The 18,101-nt window shown below is 41.2% G+C and overlaps 1 protein-coding gene across 5 annotated transcripts in view; it reads right to left on the bottom strand.

Annotated features, from left to right (window-relative positions):
• Nucleotides 1-18,101, bottom strand: part of MYO5A (myosin VA) — a 187,240-nt gene that overhangs the window by 128,761 nt on the left and 40,378 nt on the right. The window contains exon 1 of one of the 5 annotated variants that reach the window (XM_070624207.1): nt 7,948-8,131. The exons of the other annotated variants lie outside the window; for them this stretch is intronic. The gene's annotated coding sequence lies outside the window, so the exon portion shown is untranslated. Of the gene's footprint in view, nt 1-7,947; nt 8,132-18,101 lie in introns of those variants that run through there. 5 annotated transcript variants of the gene reach the window in all.

The raw sequence follows: 18,101 nt of genomic DNA, 5'->3' as shown, positions 1-18,101 counted from the left end.
AGATAAGCAGGCACCAGTATGTAGTTCCCTCTTGTGTATAACAGGTGGCTCTCTTTGTTTTGCTCCCAGCTCTGTGGACAGACACTCCTGGCTGAGACCATGGTCTGGTGCTAACTTGGGGCACATGACAGGTCTTTCATGATCTAACCCTGGCCAGCCTCTCCTGTTTCATCTCTTATCATTATCAGCTTGCACTTGACCCTCTAACAACTGCAAACAGCATCTGGTTCCTCCACATCTCTCTCTTTTACTCACATTATCCCCAAGTCTGGCAAACCCTTTCCCCATCCTCATCACCCATTTAATGCCTATGTGTCCTCGAAGAGCCCACCTTTCAGCAGCATTTGACTGCTGACCTTTAAAACCTACCTGGAACACTCTGCCCAGCCTCTGAGACACCCCATTCTCATGGTTCCCTCCTACCTCTCAAATCACTCCTTTTCAGTTTCTTGTGCCAGGTCCGCCTTCTCTATCCAACCTCTAAATGTTGGAATTGCCCAGATCTCTGAGCTGAGTCTCTTCTCTCTTCTAAAGTAGTATTAAGAGTTCAGACTGTCTGGGTTTTGTTGTTTACTAGCTCTGTGGCCTTCCTGTGCCTCATCTACAATGAGAGTAATAATAACGCCTATGACATAGAGTTATCATGAGGATTAAATCAGTTAATATATGTAAAGTACTCAGAACAGAATTTAGCACACAGAATGCAGACAATAAGTATTAGCTATCCTCATTGATGTTAATATTATGATTATGATTCCAGATCACTATTATTATTTCTATAGTTACACTGTATCTCACCTACGCTTATGAGTTTAAATACCATTTTTTTCCAAACTTCCATTTGTAGCCTAGACCTTTCTATTGAACTCCAGACCCACAGACCCACATAACCACCTAAGATCTCAATTTAGATGTCTCATAGTCATCTTAAATTTATCAAGTCCAACACAGAACTTCTCTTCTACCTCCCCTTAAATCTGTCCTTCCTGTCGTATCCCCATCTCGGTAACAGATAGGTATCTTTACCCAGCCAGTTAGCTGCTCTTGGGAGAAAACCGATCCTTAGCACCACCCTCTCCTGAACCCCTTCATCAAATCCACCACTAAGTCCTACTGAAACTGGGTACCTGAAGGTTACTGTAGATATTCAATAAGAACGTGATTGTCTTTTGACCTTGTTCCCAACACAGACAGATGAACCCTGTCCGTTTGCTGTTTTCTTGTTTAACTTGAGGGGTGACTCTGGTCTTGAGGATTTGTGAGTTTGTTTCGCAGAAGAAAGAGACTGCCCTGGGGGGAGGTTGCAATCACAGGGTATCGGAGCCCAGAAGCCATTGCACATTGCCCAGGGGCTTATCAGGAGTGACTCCTTTGACCCCTTTGTTTCTCCAAAGCTCCTCCTGCCAAGTCCCTTAGCTCTAAAAAACCCTCTGTTCTCTATTCTTGTTAAGGTGGATTTGAGCCGACCCATGCTCCCGCCTTCTCATTTTGGCCAATTCAAATAAATCTTTCTCCATCTCCAAGCACCAATGTCTCAGTGTTTGGCTTACTGAGCATCACTCACATGAACTTGGGATTAAGAGGTTCGGTATCACTACCTCTGATATTCTCCTAACTTCGGTCCACCTCTCTCCACCTCCACGGCCACCACTCCATTCCTATCACCATCATCTCTCACCCTGATGCTGGAAATAGCTCTCTATCAAGCTTTCCCTCCCCCATTCTCTATTCAGCAGCCAGAGTGATATTTTTGAAGTGGGAAAATCTGATGATGTCTCACCCTTGCTTAAAACCCTTAATACCTTGGGATAAAACATTCACATAACCCCCTAGAGCTTTGCATTACTTGGCTCCTGCCTCCAAAAGGTTTTAGAGAGCCAGCCTCATCTCACGATAGTCCCCTCTACCCAACTGCTTAGCACCTCTCTCCACCCTGTCAAGGGCCATCTGTACTGGTTTTCCCGCAACTACTTAAACAATCCCTGCTACCTCAAGTCTCAAGACTTTCTCTCACACTTTCTCTTGGCCTGGAACCCTTAGCCTCACTCATTCTGTGACTGATTCCCACTTACCTTTCAAATCTCAGGTTGAACACCTGTTATTTGGAAAGATTCTCCCCAACTTCTCCATCTAAATTAAGCCCCTCTGTTATGCTTTCTCACATAATCCCTCACTTTTTTTCACTATAAAATAAACAATGAGGACAGGGACTATGTCTGTTTTGCTCAAAACTAATGCCCAGGGCTAAACATAGTGCCTGCTCTTTAACAGGTGCCTAATAACTACCTCCTGAATAAATGAATGTCCTATTTCATCAACTCTAAGACACCATCGACAATAAGATGCATTCCTAATATGAAAAAACAATTTGCACGTCAGAACTGAGTAAATACAGCAGATCATTATCATACACATTATTCTTACCCACATCTCTGACTCTATGTTATGTTTCTGCATTTTTTTCCTTCTCTTTTCTTCTACTTTTAAAACTTTTGTCTAAAAGAAACTTACAGCCTTTCTTGAATAAGGCAGAATTTTAAAAATAAAATAACCCATTTAAAAAACTCAGTTTAAGTGTTATGACCTCCAGAAAGCCTTCCTTGACCAATAAGTTAAGGTAGAGGCTCCTGCTTGGACTTTCTAGAATATCTGGGTTTCATCTCATCTATGTACTTGCCATATTCCATTATTATTACCTTCTCACAGGTCTGTCTCTTTAACCAGACTGTGACCTCCTTGAGGACAAGATCTATGATTTATCCATTGGCATCACCCCCATACCTGGCCCAGTGCTTAGCAGAGTAGATGCTCAAGAGATGTTTGTAGAATGAATGAATAAATGAATGGATGAGTCTTTAGGAGCCACAGAACTTCCACAGATTTGAAATCTAAAGCAATGTTTTGCTAAAACATAAAGCCAGTCACAGGGGCTGGCCCCGTGGCCAAGTGGTTAAGTTCACATGCTCCCTTTTGGTAGCCTGGGGTTCATGAGTTTGGATCCGGGGCCCAGACCTACACACCGCTCATTAAGCCATGCTGTGGCGGCATCCCACATAGAAGAACCACAATGAGTTACAACTGGAATATACAACTATATACTGGGCCTTTGGGGAGAAAGAAAGAAAGGAAGACTGGCAACAGATGTTAGCTCAGGGCCAATCTTCCTCACTAAAAAAACAAAAGAGAGATATAGACAGAAAGAAAGCCAGCCACATCAGAGGCCACAGAAGAGAACTGAAATAATTTAATTAGCTACCAACTACAAGAATGAGTGAAAAACAGTAACTCAGTCACCCATGCTTAAAAACAGGTGGCCAGCTTGCCAACATGAAACAGGATTTTTCAATAGGAGGTTACTTTAAAGATGATGAACAGAACATGCATAAACATGAAGGGATTCTAGGTTAGTAAAATGTCTTCAGATCTTTTGGGCTACCTATTCCTCTGCCCATAGCTTGGGTAGACTTTTGATCAACAGAATTCCCATACATAAAAACTGTTAGAACAAACCCCACAATTTCTACTTTGTAGCATTAGTATTCTTAAATGCCAGTATACAACAGGTTAGGCTAATGATATAAGACTGCAGTGTTCATCTGATATATTGAAGGCACAACCAGATGCACGCTGAGTACCAAGGAGGCAGGCGCCCCCAGAGCTATCCTAAAGGAAGAGGAGAATCACAGAAGTGGTTTTTGGACCCAAGCCAGCTGCTGGCCATGCCTGCACCTTGATTACGGTGAGACACTTATTAGAAAACCAAGACCCAGAAATAATTAGATATTGAGGTTACGAAATCTCTGACTCAACGATTTTCAAACTTCTAGAGAGACCAAGAGTACACTCTTCTTTCCCCAGCTGTTACAGCCCTAAGGTGCTAAATCGTGCTACTGAATTGTTAAAGATCTTCCAAATTGAGTGGTTGAGGGTTCTCAATGGGACTGAGAGTATTGACAGGACAATGGGGACAACAGAAAGATCAAAATCAATTGTCACTCTATTTTAGGTTGTAAAAATCTCATAATTCATGAAGTAAAGGCCACTTGTTCTTGAGCAAGAGTTACTCCAACTGTATATGCTGAGAGAGTATTTTGAAAGACAAATGCAGCACAAGCAAGCAGAGATTGTGCAAGAACTTGTGCCTCAGCCTTTTCCTCAGATGTTAAGCTGGCGTCCAGGCACTGACTGGACCACACCCTTACAGCAGATCACAATGAATTTCTCCAGAATTAAGAATTTCATTCTGTCTGTGATGACTGAGGAAGGATATTATTTCCTTCTGTCCTTCTATAGCAGCTTCTCACTTAAAAAAAAATCCAGGAGTTTACGTTTTTTTCCTAATACAATAAAAAACTAAAATCTTTAAATATTACAAAACTATCACATCTAAAATTGCTTTCATTTTTTATTATTATACATAGAGTTACTGACCCTTACTCATCTTCTACTAATTTTCTTAGCTATTTAAGCTTCTATTACAGAAAATTTCATCGGTATTTTAGCATGCTTCATATAAAAAGCAGTTCTGTTTTGCTAAATCACTCTACAGCCTTCATAAAAGCTACTCTAAATATATTTTATTTTCAATCTGTATCTTCTATTCACTACCCACAGTGTAAAAAGTACTTCCTTTTATTTGACCTGTAATTACTTCTTTGAAGGTTCAAAAGATGCCCGAGTTGTTATTCATGTATGAATAAGTCCATGTTACCCTCTTCATGTGCTTCATAGCTTTCTGAGCTTTTACCAGATAAAAAGTTCACTCCTTATCTTTCAGATTGAAGGGTCCAATTTTTTTGAACAATGCCTCACATCCTCTTACTCATTCTGGCATATTTTTAATCTGAGTTTCCATTTTCTCACTTACAAAATAAAGCTGTCAGACAGTCTAGAATCCAGAGTCGAGGTTCAGAGCATGGCTTCGGAGTCAGAGAGATCCAGTGGCTCCAATACTTTCTAACTGTGTGACCTTGAGCAAATTACCCCACTTCCTTCCTCAGGGTCCTCATCCATAAAACTGGTTACTAATAATACCTGCGTCAGAGAGCTGTTATGCAGATAAATGAGGTAAAGTTTAAAGGCTGTTACACTGTATTGTCACCCCTCTACCCCACCCCAACCCCAGATTTAAGCACCTCATTGTGCTTCATCTGAATTCCCTTACTATACTCCACAGTGCACTGTGTGATTTGGCCCCTGCCTTGGGCTTTAACACCATCTCACAGGGTGATATTAATGTCATCCTTCCTCTGAGCCATGGCTGTACCAGTCTTCTCTTGTTCCTAGAAGACCCCGAGCTCTTTCCGACTTCAAGGCTGTTACTGTGCCTTTGTGCAGAGCATCCTCCCCTCACCCCACAACTCTTCTTACGGCTGGTTCCCTCTCACTCTTCAGGGCTCAGTTTCGATGTCTTCTTCTCAGAAAAGTCCTCCCTGGCCACCATATAAGTTGCTTTGTTTACTTGGAATTATCTATCTCCCCAACTAGCCTGAAAGCGCTATAAGAACAGGGACCACGATTAATTCCAGAACCTAGAACAATGCCTGGTAAGTAGTAGGTATACTACTTACCATGCATGTGTGGAATGACAGTGCTTAGCGTAGTGTTTAGTCAGCTGAAAAGACAGACTAGGACCAGGCTGTGAACGACCTCACAGGCCACCACGTTAGGCAGTTTGGCCTTTATCCTGCAGAAGATGGGGATTCATCAAAGGCTTGTAAGCGGGTAACGAGTGACCAGATGTTTCTAAGAGCCTAGTTCTAATGGGCAATTCTTTAATCATAATCAAAAGCAAAACATGTACAACTTCTACTTGTGATTAGTTGTTCTCTCCCAAGTGATATGTATACTACTGTCGCCTCACACTTTGTCTGCAGACAGGACTTATCCAATATACACATAACAGCTTCCAAAATGTCATTCCTATTAGGCAAAAGGGCTTTGTACTGGAGGGACTGGGAGTCAGCTTCTTCTAAGGGCAGGGGCTGGGAGGGCAGTTCAGCTGGTATTGCCTCATGAATGATGGGAGCTAGAGGCCTGGGCGTAAGGTTGGGGGCAGGGCCAAGGGAGTGGGGACCCTGCAATGAGCTGGCTTTGAGAGAGCAAATAAGTAAGTCACCCTGTTGGCTGACTGAGTCACCTTAAGGGAAAGAACTCTCCCGGCTGCTTCTTAATTGAAGTGTTTACCTCTGGGCTCCAGGCTGCTTCATTATCCCATTCACCATTTTTTTTTTTTTTTTTTAAAGATTTTATTTTTTCCTTTTTCTCCCCAAAGTCCCCCCGGTACATAGTTGTATATTCTTCGTTGTGGGTTCTTCTAGTTGTGGCATGTGGGACGCTGCCTCAGCATGGCTTGATGAGCAGTGCCATGTCCGCGCCCAGGATTCGAACCAACGAAACACTGGGCCGCCTGCAGCGGAGCGCGCGAACTTAACCACTCGGCCACGGGGCCAGCCCCCACCCTTTTTTTTTTTTTTTTTTTAAGTGTCCTTTGAGCTGAGTTTTAGCTGGGAAAAGTAGCTATAAAAGTTGACCCAGATCCTCTATTTGGAAGAAAGGCTGGCTCAAAAGCTGTTAAAGAAAACTTAAAAACTTCTGGGTGGCAAAAAACATCATAAACAAAGTCAAAATACAAATTGGCCAAAAAAATTTGTAAAAAACTAATTCCCTTAATGTATAAAGAACTCTTACAAGTTAATAAGAAAAAGATAAACAACCCAGTAGCAAAACAGGGAAAAGGAAACAATAGGAAACTCACAGAAGCACAACTAAAAAACATTAAAGATGTCCAATCTCACTAATAATTGAAGAAATGCAAATTTAAAATACAATATTAAAATTTTGTGCATTGGATTTGAAAAGATTTAAAGAGTAGATAATAACATGTATTGGGAAGAAAGTGAACAATCAGGCATTTTCATATATTGGTGATCAGATAAACAGGCATAACCTTTTTAGACAGCAGTTTGGTAATTTCTTCTATAATGTAAAATGTATATTTCACGGATGCACACCAAACCAGGAAGAGGGCAGACTTTCAATTTTGTACTTTATGTATTTCTATATTTCACATTTTGATAAATATTATTTTTATAATAAAATCAAAAGTTTAAAAAATATGCATATCCTTGACTCAGAAAGTCTATATGTAGGAATTTTTCCCATGAGATACTAAAAAATACAAATAATTATTCCCAGAAATGTCCCACAGCATTGTTTGTAAAAGTGAAAATTTAGAAATGACACAAAGATTAATATACAGTGTGTATATATACATATACAAAAGTTAATATAACTATAGTAATATATAGTTAATAGATTATGGTACATCTATACAATGGAATACTAAAAAAGAATAAGGCAATCTATATGTACTGACATAGAAAGACACTATTAATTGACAAAGGGGAGTTACAAAAAGCATCACTTTATGATTCTATTTTTGTTCAATATATATTCACACATTCATACAATATAGAGGCTTGGCAATCACAGATTTTCATTAATGGTTTCTACTCTTTGCATACAAAGCTGAAGGACTATGGCATCTGAACAGTTATTCTTTTGCCCAGTCATAAATGAGTGACACCCTCTGTGACACCTCTTTAGGGAATGGAGAAAAGAGCTAGACAGTGGGCCTGGCCCTGCCCTGGTCTCCACCTCAACTTTGCTCTTTGCTCTTCTCCATTAGTCTGTGTGTGCACTCCTGAAGAAATGAAAACTGTTTCTTTGCAGGAGAGAGCTGTGAAAGAAAGCCATCTGTTTGCACCTGTGATGGAACTGAAGATTATGTAAAGAGGTCTCTGAAAGTGACTGTTCTAACCATACACTGTCTCCTCTAACCCAATCCCCACATCCCGGCCCAACCGTGGCCTACAAAGTCACTGGCCTCTGCCCTCCTCTCCAGCCCGTTCTCTCCGACCCCGCCTCATATTTTTGTGTTCCAACCTCATTGGTCCTTTTCAGTTCCTCCAAGGTGCCAGAATCCCCACCACAGGACTTCTCACAATCTTGACCTCTGCTTGGAACTCTCCTCCCCTCCCCTCACTAACAACTAGGCTTCTTTCAAACCTTAACTTGGCCTTCACTCTTTCTGAGAAGCAGCCCTATTGATCAGCCCTCACAGCACTATGAACTCCCCTTCTGGGTGCTTAGCACAATTATGACACGACATTGCTCTCTCCTCCTAGTAAGTTCCAACCTGTCAATGTTTGCTCACTGTTGCATCTCTACCAACTAGAACAGTGCCTGGCACATGAATGAATGGTATATGTACACATATATATGATTATGGATATTATATTAAACATACTACATAAAAAGTTACCCAGGGGCCGGCCCCATGGACAAGTACTTAAGTTCTCATGCTCCACTTCAGTGGCCCAGGGTTTCGCTGGTTCGGATCCTGGGTGCGGACATGGTACCACTCATTAGGGCACACTGAGGTGGCGTCCCACATGCCACAACAAGAAAGACCCACAACTAAAACATACAACTATGTACTGGGGAGATTTGGGGAGAAAAAGCACACACACACAAAAAGGAGATTGGCAATAGGTGCTAGCTCAGGCACCAATCTTTAAAAAAGAAAAAGTTACCCAAGCAATGAACAAGTGGAATTTGAAATTAAAAACACAATACCCTTTACATTAGCATCGCCCAAAAATGAAATATTTAGGTATAAACCTAACAAAATATGTACAAGATTTATATGAGGAAAGCTCTGATGAATGAAATCAAAAAAGGACTAAAAAATGGATACATATTCCACATTCATGATTAGAAAGACTCCATATTGTGAAGATGTCAGTTCTTCCCAACTTGGTTTACAGATTCAATGCAATCCCAGTCAAAATCCCAGTAAGCTATTTTGTGGATATTGACAAACTGATTCGAAAGTTTATATGGAGAGGCAAAAGATCAGGATAGCCAACACAATATTGAAGAACAACAACACTAGAGGACAGACTGACTGACTTCAAGACTTACTATAAAGCTACAGGAATCAAGACACTGTGGTATTGGTGAAAGAACAGACAAACAGATCAGTGGAAGAGAACAGAGAGGCCAGAAATAGATCTACATAAACATGGTTAAATGACCTTTGACAAAAGAGCAAAGGCAATACAATGGAGCAAAGACAATCTTTTTAATAAGTGGTGCTGTAATAACTGGATATCCACATGCAAAAAAATGAATCCAGACATACACTTTACACCCTTCAAAAAAATTAACTCAGGGGCCGGCCCGGTGGCACAGCGGTTAAGTTTGCATGTTCCGCTTTGGCAGCTCGGGGTTCGCCAGTTCGGATCCCGGGTGCGGACATGGCACTGCCTGGCAAGCCATGCTGTGGTAGGCATCCCACATATAAAGTAGAGGAGGATGTTAGCTCAGGGCAAGTCTTCCTCAGCAAAAAGAGGAGGACTGGCAGCAGTTAACTCAGGGCTAATCTTCCTCAAAAAAAAAAAATTTAGGGGCTGGCCCCATGGCCGAGTGGTTAAGTTCGCGTGCTCCCCTGCAGGCGGCCCAGTGTTTCACTGGTTCGAATCCTGGGCGCGGACATGGCACTGCTCATCAAGCCACGCTGAGGCAGCGTCCCACATATCCCAACTAGAAGAATCCACAACGAAGAATATACAACTATGTACCGGGGGGCGTTGGGGAGAAAAAGGAAATAATAAAATCTTTAAAAAAAAAAAAAAATTTAACTCAAAGTGGATCCTAGACCTAAATGTAAAATACAAAACTATAAAACTCAGAAGATAATACAAAAGAAAACCTAGATGACCTTGGGTATATAGTGTTGCCTTTTTAGATATAACACCAAAGACACGATCCACGAAAGAAAGAATTGATAAGCTGGACTTCATTAAATTTAAAACTTCTGCTCTGTGAAAGATAATGTCAAGAGAATGAGAAGACAAGTCACAGATGAGGAGAAAATATTTGCAAAAGACACATCTGATAAAGGACAGTTATCCAAAATATAAAAAGAACTCCAAAACTCAACAATAAGAAAACAACCAACCTGATTAATAAAATAGGCAAAAAACCCTTAACAGACACCTCACCAAAGAAGATATACAAATGGCAAATAAGCATATGAAAAGATGCTCCACATCATACATCATCAGAGGAACGCAAATTGAAACATCAATGACACACCACTATACGCCTATTAGGATGGCCAAAATCCAGAACACTGATGACATCAAACGCTGGGGACGGAGTGGAGCAACAGGAACTCTCATTCACTGCTGGCGGGAATGTAAAATGGTACAGCCACTTTGGAAGACAGTCTTGTGGTTTCTTACAAAACCAAACATACTCTTACCATAAGATCCTGCAATCGTACTCCTTGACATTTACCCAAAGAAACTGAAAACTTATGTCCACACAAAAATCTGCACACAGATGTTTATAGCAGCTTTATTCATAATTGCCTAAATCTGGAAGCAAACAAAATGTCCTTCAGTAGGTGAACGGATAAATAAACTGTGGTGCATTCAGACAACAGAATATTATTCAACACTAAAAAGAAATGAGCTATCAAACCATGAAAAGACATGGAGGAAACTTAAATGCATATTACCAAGTGAAAGAAGCCAATGTGGAAAGCCTACATACTGTATGACTCCAACTATATGACACTCTGGAAAAGGGAAAACTTTAAAGACAACAAAAAGATCAGTGGTTGCCAGGGTTAGGGTAGGGGAGACATCAATAGGTAGAACACAGAGGATTTTTAGGGCAGTGAAAAAACTCTACAATAATGATGGCTACATGCCATTATACATTTATCCAAACCCAGAGAATATACAACACTAAGAGTGAATCATAATGTAAATGGTGGACTTTAGGCGATTATAATGTGCCAATGTAGGCTCATCAATTGTAAGAAATGTACCACTTTGGTGGGGGAATATTGATCATGAGGAAGGCTATGCATGTGTGGGGCAAGGAGGGTATATGGGAAATCTCTGCATCGCCCCCTCAATTTTTCTGTGAACCCCAAACTGATCTAAAAAAAATAAAGCCTTTAAAAAAAAGTTACCTATTGGGGCTGGCCCCGTGGCCGAGTGGTTAAGTTCGCGCGCTCTGCTGCAGGCGGCCCAGTGTTTCGTCGGTTCGAATCCTGGGCGCGGACATGGCACTGCTCGTCAGACCACGCTGAGGCAGCGTCCCACATGCCACAACTAGAGGAACCCACAACGAAGAATACACAACTATGTACCGGGGGGCTTTGGGGAGAAAAAGGAAAAAATAAAATCTTAAAAAAAAAAAAAAAAAAAAAAAAAAAAAGTTACCTACTTTCTTCAAATTTGTCATTTTATATAAATGAGGTCTGTCTTTTCATATCAATCCCAGTGTTGGTTCTAGAAATTAATAGTGATTATGACAGGAAAAGAACTTGGTTCCTTTAATTTTGCTTCATGGGTGAAGGAAGAAATAAGAACTTAGTACTAATCACCATGGAAATTTGATTGTCAAAAAACTGCATAGTTTTTAGCTAAAACTCAAAGAATCACAACTGCATCATCCACAATTTGATCTATTTATATTTAGCTTTTAACCTACCCAGGAAACATTGGCAGAATTTAGGAAAACTCCTAACTATTTCAAACCTCACAAAGAGTGAAATTTCGGAACCAGAAGAGAGCTTAAAGATGACCTGGTCCAAAGATCTCATTCACAAGTCAACTTAAAGCTCCAAGGGCAACACATCTAGACTGCAAGGCTGGCTCAGACTAGACCCAGCACCAGACCCAGGAGGCCCTAAGCCCCAAGTCCTGAGGCTCTCCCTCTCCCCTTCCCCTTCTCCCCCTCTCCTCTGAGTCAGACCTAATACATCTGTAAGAAATTGTACAGCTGCACAGAAAGCACAAGGAAAGCAAAAAAGACTCAACTAAAATTCCACTTCATTATTGCACAGCTCAGTTTCCCACACTCTTTTTCCCTAGCAGACAGAGTTATCATTGGAGACTGTGCTGTACTGAGGAGTCCCACGAGAAAACACTTTCCTTAGCATCATCTCCCCCTAGTCTCAACTCTTAGCTGCGCTTCCAGCACAATCAAAATCTACAGAGCTACAAAGTGCCAAACAATAACGTCCTTCACATATAACTAAATCCATTTATCGAAACGTGCTCATTCAACAAGTATTTACTGAGTACTGACTCTATACCAAGTGCAGCTCCAGGTCCTGGGATACAGCATCTGCACTGGCAGCTTGGGTTTCCTTATACCCATCCACTTGGGGTTCTGAAGGGTCTGCAAGAGCCATGACATTTGGTCGTGTGCCAGACCACACTATACATACTTAGTGTATTAAGTCTTCGTAATAAAGCCCACTGAATGACTTCAGAGGTCAGGACTAGCACTAGATTCAACACATTTATCCACACTGCCAAAATCCTGGTCAGCCTCTGTAATAAAAACCAGGTGGTGGGGCTGGCCCTGTGGCCGAGTGGTTAAGTTCGCGCGCTCCGCTGCAGGCGGCCCAGTGTTTCGTTGGTTCGAACCCTGGGCGTGGACATGGCACTGCTCATCAAACCACGCTGAGGCAGCGTCCCATGTGCCACAACTAGAAGGACCCACAACAAAGAACATACAACTATGCACCGGGGGGCTTTGGGGAGAAAAAGGAAAAAATTTTAAAATCTTTAAAAAAAAAAAAACAACCAAGTGGTGTCCTTATAGCTCATGACTGACATATTGCTGCAATGGATGCTAGGGACGTCCTTGCTGGAGATTTGGGTAAATGGTCTCTAGCAATGAAAAATGTTTAACGCAACCATGGATTGCCTTAGAGATTCTACAAAATTTTCTATCTGACATTATACCATGACTGACTCTGTTTGGTTCCACAAGTGTTTATTACGTATATTCTATTCCACGCACTGTTCTAAGAACTGCAGGAACAAAAAATGAGTCACACGTTGTCCCTCCTGTCAAGCGTCTGCGTATGAGATGGACACAAAGAGATACAGTCAGTATGATAAGGTAAGTGTGGTAGTGGAGGTATGCACAAGGCACCATGAGAACCCAGCAGAGGCAAATGTTACCCAGCTTGGGTAAAGGAATGGAACACACAGTGGCTTCTTGAAGTAGGCAGTACCTGAACAGGGACTAGAAGGATGAGTAGGAGTTAGCCAGGCAAATGGGGGAAGCCTGTTCCAGACAGAGACAACATGAGTAAAGGCATGAAGAGAAAACAGAATGAAATACGTGTAAGGAATAACAAGCAGTTTAAAATCACTATAGCAAGGAATGAGAGGAAACCAGAGAGATACCCAGAACTCGGATCATGAAATGCCTGGCACATAGTAGGTGTTCAATAAATACTTGTTGATGAAAGAACTGCCTACTGCTTTCATCAAGGAAAAGGTATGAGCATGTGGTTACACATGTTGGGCATGTTTTGTACATTCATTTTGTTAGTAGAAATGGAATATAATGCATTAGTAGAATTATGAGAGCATGACACTGTCAGCAAGAATATGGCTCATTCAGCAGGATACCAGGAGACGCAGTAATAATAAAGAGGAAGTGGCCAACAGTTTTGATATTCTTTTGACCACAGAGAAGAGTTGGGGTGTGGTCGCTACAGAAGACAGAGGCTGAGATCATACAGAGAAAGTTTCTGGGACTCTTCCTCTCTTTCCTCGTGGCATCATATGGAGGAAACTCTGAACTGGGAAGGAGGTGAACTTATATTCCTGGTGGTTGTTTCTTGTGAGGGGGCTTGAGTCCTTTGCTGCTGCAGAAGAGGGAAGAGGGCCCAGAGCTGGGAGAAAAGGAAGTCAACATGCCCCGTACTGTAACAATTCCATACTGAAACACACGGGAACTCTGGGCCAGAGCAGTTTTCAATAAGTATAAGAAAATAGAAGCAATGAGGCTAACAAGGGATGCAGATATGATAACTACCTATCATAAATTCTAAAAACTTGTCATCATACTCACACCAAAAACAACTCAACAAGGTGAAGTTTATCCTTTTGATATCTCTAACATTGATTTTCTATTCATAGTGTTGGTTTTCTTTTTAAATAAAAAGTGAGGGTGTGCATGTGGAGGAACAGGGTTATACGGGAACTCTACTTCATGCTCAATTGTGCTGTGAAGCTAAAATTGCTCTAAACTGTAAAATCTTTAAAAAAAAGAAAAAGTGAAACTGGTCCAACACTATAGAAGTTGAAGCAGCTCAAGGCTAGGAGCCTGATGCCCAGGTTCCTAATCTCCTGGCCCTGAATTGTGACTCTGACACCTGACACCTCTGGACCAAGTACCTGTTTTTGCTCCTCCAGGCATTTAAGGGCCTATGATCGGGCTCCTATGATTACAAGGGGCTGAGACTCACTTAGGCTCATTCAAGTGAAAGATAGGAAGGGCACATACATATTAAGAATACAGGGGAAACAAAAGAATAAGGAACCAGAGAAGGACTGAGTCTCACAAAGACAAAAACTGAAGCAAAGTGCTGAGTCCAAGGCGGGCCCAGGAAGGTCAGCAGTAGGGATTTGTGGCCTTTCTGATGTAGCACCACTTACAGGGTCATTATTGTCCATGTGTCTACATCACTCTTTTCTATACTCCTTCAGTTGCAATTTCCAAAACAGAATATCTGAATGGCTCAGTTAAATACTACTGCCTCTGTTTAGACAGAACTTTCGAGACTGGGCAACATCATGAGACCGTTGCCAGCCTGTGAGTGAGCCATCCTCGTGTCAGGGCCTCCACTAGTCTGCTCAGCTTGGCCAGAGGGGCTGGGTCATGTGGTTCCTCAGCAGGAGTCCTGGAGCAGGGGACAGTTACCCTTAGAAGGGACTATAGGTATGGCAAGGACTGTGAATTCATTTATGATATACCAATGGCGGTAATGCCTTGGCAGAAGTCTCAGAAGTAGGGGATGGAAAAAATGACATCTGGGTGGTAGTAGAGAATTCGCAATGAAAAAAGTATGTGGGTAAGGCCTTTAGCAGTCAAGACACACCTAGACATTCCTGAAAAATCCATTCTCAGCACTCAGCATTCCTTCCCCACCCATTCCAATCCCAGTTTAGAAAAACATCTGTCTCCCACTCACCAATATCCTAGGTTCTGAAGGCATTTTAATTGAGCAAATGAGACCTTAAAAGACACAGGGGCAAGGATTCAAGGGTCCCTTCCCAAGCTAGATGAACCTTCTCCCTAACTTATGGCTGTGTCCACACCCTTATCATAGCCCTAACTGTTATTCTTCAACTTTTACCATTACAACACAGTGATTCGGAAAAACAGTCTGATCTGACAGCTAACGTCACACTACAGAAATGAGCTTCTGGCAGTCCTAAATCCCTTCTTAAAGCAATTGCAAGCAGCCCTCTCCCAATCAGGCAGCATCTGGTGTAGCCTGGAAATCTCCCTAGGCAGTCAGTCAGAACTAGAGAGACCACATTCTTTCTCTCTCCTCAAAGATGTGTTAGTATACACTGGAATTGCTGAGCTCCAACACACGAACAAGTGGGCCAGGGAAAAAGGTAACTAATCTTTGAAGCCCCATTTTAAGAAAAATTAAAGTGGCCAGATTCACTCAACGACTAGATACAAGCAGAATCAAAAGTATTCTATGACAATTGTAGGAAGTTGAATATTTTATAAATCTGCCTTGATTTCACATATTACATTTTTCTCAAAAGTATAGTTGAATTAGAATGCAAAGAACTGGAAAACAAGAGGCCTTGGCTAGTTGGATAGCTACAGTAGAACACACAAACATACACACTCACACACACACACTCACTCACACATCCATTTTTTAAAAAATAAGAATGCGGATCTGTTCCAAAACCTGGGGAGGAAAGAGGAGAAAAATATTTTACCCGCCTAGTTCTTTTTATTAGCAGAAAAAGACAGGGCAGGAGATAAACTTTAACCCTGACCACTGTTTCAGTTTTCATAGGCTTTTGCAGACCTAAATATTCCAAAACAATCATTATATGAGATGCCATAGAATACAGAGTGCAGGGCTGGCCCCGTGGCCGAGTGGTTAAGTTCGCACGCTCCTCTGCAGGCGGCCCAGTGTTTCGTTGGTTTGAATCCTGGGTGCGGACATGACACTGCTCATCAAACCACGCCGAGGCAGCGTCCCACGTATCACAACTAGAAGGACCCACAACGAAGAATATACAACTATGTACCGGGGGGCTTTGGGGAGAAAAAGGAAAAAATAAAAAAAATTTTTTTAAATTTAAAAAGATTAAAAAAAAAATACAGAGTGCATTTTTATGTTCCTAAATTAATAAACCAACTTTATAGACAGAACCAAAAATTGCAGATATTTCCTTATTCTTCCAAATATTTTCTGGCTTAATATTGTCTTTTTTTAATTGAACAAACTGTCTGTTCTTTTGAGTGACTGCAATAAACAGAGAGTCTGAGTTGAATAATTACAGAGCTTCTCACAGCTATGAAGTACCTAAGTCACTAAAAATGATCTTCACTTTTAATCAGTCTTCAACTGACACAGAAGTTCCTAATACTTTAAATTACTCCTCCTCTATTAAGGATCTGTAAATGATAGAACACTAATCTTTAAAAGAGAATACAAGCATTCACTACGTGAAAAAATGGTCAGATGATGAATCATTTAAATGTCAAAAAACATTTTGGGTATTGAATTTGAACAAAATAAGAGCACATTCACAAATACTACTGGAATTAAGCGGACTCCTAGAGAGTTCAAGTTTTCTGTCACATGAGTTAAGTACCCTGTTTAAAAGAAGTCAGTTGACCTCTACATGAAACCTCTGATTAGATCATGAGATACTGAATTCTCAATAACAAGGTCTCTTTTTAGAAATTCTTACCCTAGGTAGTACTGACCAATGTTATTGAAATGAAATAAAAACATAAATCAGCATAATCTTTACACTTTTTCTTTTTTTAGGTTTATTAAGTAACCTCTCTCAGGGATGCTAACTATATATGTTTCTACTACACAAACATAATTTTACACACCACCGCCAGGAAGTGGAGTGGGTGAACTATTAAAAAAAAAGCAAAACTAAACTTTTGGTAGAAAAAGCCCCACAACTTTAACAGAGAAGACAAGAATAAAGATTGTTGCCCTGTTTTTTAGCATTACGGTAATGCTAAATAATTAAATTTCTTAAATCTTTCCTATAACAAGAAGCAAACCAACCTGTCAGCTCGGAATGTTGTCCTCTTGAAAACACCATGCAAATCCTTTAGGCTGACCCTCAGAAATGATGTCAAGAGCCTGGCATTAAGCAACCATATAAAATTATTTCAAGTTGCCAATTATCACCATAAACAAGTAGTCAGGCGGACAGAGTTCTACCACATTTCCATGGTAAATTATTTTTATAAATTGTTTAAATCACATTCCTCTTCTATATTTTCCCTATTCATTTTCAAACAAAATTTTAATTCAATATATACTCAGTGAGTTCCTCCTGTGAACAAGGTTCTGTGTTAAACTTTGCAAGGTGGGGGAGTGGAACAAGGAAGATGACAGCACAGTCTGTTCTCTGCTTGCCAGGTTCAGGCCTCTCTTCCTGATCAACTGTCAAAAGCAGGTCAAAGAACCATGGTCTATTTTAACCTGCACAGCCATATCATTAGGCATTACCATTCCTGTTTTGGTTGAGGTAAGGAAGCTTGGCCAAGACGTCACAGTTAGTTAAGTGGAGCCAGGAGTTGACCCAAGAATGTCTAGCCCCAACTTTCATCCTGCCTCCATTCCACTGTGCTAGTAGGAGCTTTCTTAAAGATTGGCACCTGAGCAAACACTGCTGCCAATCTTCCTTTTTGTTTTTTCTGCTTTTTCTCCCCAAATCCCCCCAGTACACAGTTGTATATTTCAGTTGTGGGTCCTTCTATTGTGGCATGTGGGACGCTGCCTCAGCATGGCCTGATGAGTGATGCCATGTCCGCACCCAGGATCCGAACCTGTGAAACCCTGCGCCGCCGAAGTGGAGCGCGCAAACTTAACCACTTGGCCAGGAGGCCGGCCCCAGTAGGAGCTTTCTTATTCAAACTTCAGCTCAAATGTCAGATGGCCTCAGAGAGGCCATCCTTCTATAATTAATAGTTTT

The sequence above is a fragment of the Equus przewalskii genome, chromosome 1 (genome assembly GCF_037783145.1).
Source record: "Equus przewalskii isolate Varuska chromosome 1, EquPr2, whole genome shotgun sequence".
Taxonomy (NCBI): Eukaryota; Metazoa; Chordata; class Mammalia; order Perissodactyla; family Equidae; genus Equus; species Equus przewalskii.
This window is presented reverse-complemented; position numbering and strand designations above follow the sequence as displayed.